Source organism: Triticum aestivum, chromosome 2B (assembly GCF_018294505.1).
Source record: "Triticum aestivum cultivar Chinese Spring chromosome 2B, IWGSC CS RefSeq v2.1, whole genome shotgun sequence".
NCBI lineage: Eukaryota > Viridiplantae > Streptophyta > Magnoliopsida > Poales > Poaceae > Triticum > Triticum aestivum.
The window spans coordinates 727,019,053-727,019,587 of record NC_057798.1 but is presented as its reverse complement, the minus strand read 5'-3'; positions in this window follow the sequence as shown (position 1 = coordinate 727,019,587).

The following is a 535-nucleotide window of genomic DNA, read 5'->3' as shown; positions in this document are numbered from 1 at the left end:
GTCCGGACTATTCGGGTTGAAATTGGGAAGCTCGTTCAATTGCTTTTTGGGTGAGAATAGTCTGGTCCAGACTAATGGGCAGAAGTGGGGGAGCCCGTTGGAAATGTCCTAACCATCTTGTTGTCGGGTTCAAGTGTGTGGTATCATGCAAATTTCATCCATATGCTAGTTCAAATTTCCGGACAAACGTGTATGTCTATTTTACTGTATGCACTTAATATTGCTAGCACGATGTTAACTTGAATTAAAGTAATTCTAAAGTGCAATTATGTACCCATATTCGTAGACTTGATAAATTCCTTGGAATAGTGAATAGGATGTACTCCATCCGTCCCAAAATTCTTGTCTTAGATCTGTCTAGATACGGTTGTATCAAGTCACGTTTTAGTATTAGATGCATCCGTGTCTAGACAAATGTAAGAAAAGAATTTTGGGACGGAGGGAGTAATTAGCTGTGCACGAAGCTAGCCACCTAGATAGAGGTCAAAGGTGGAGATGTTTTGAGATTCATTTTGCCAGGTGTCAAGATCAGGAG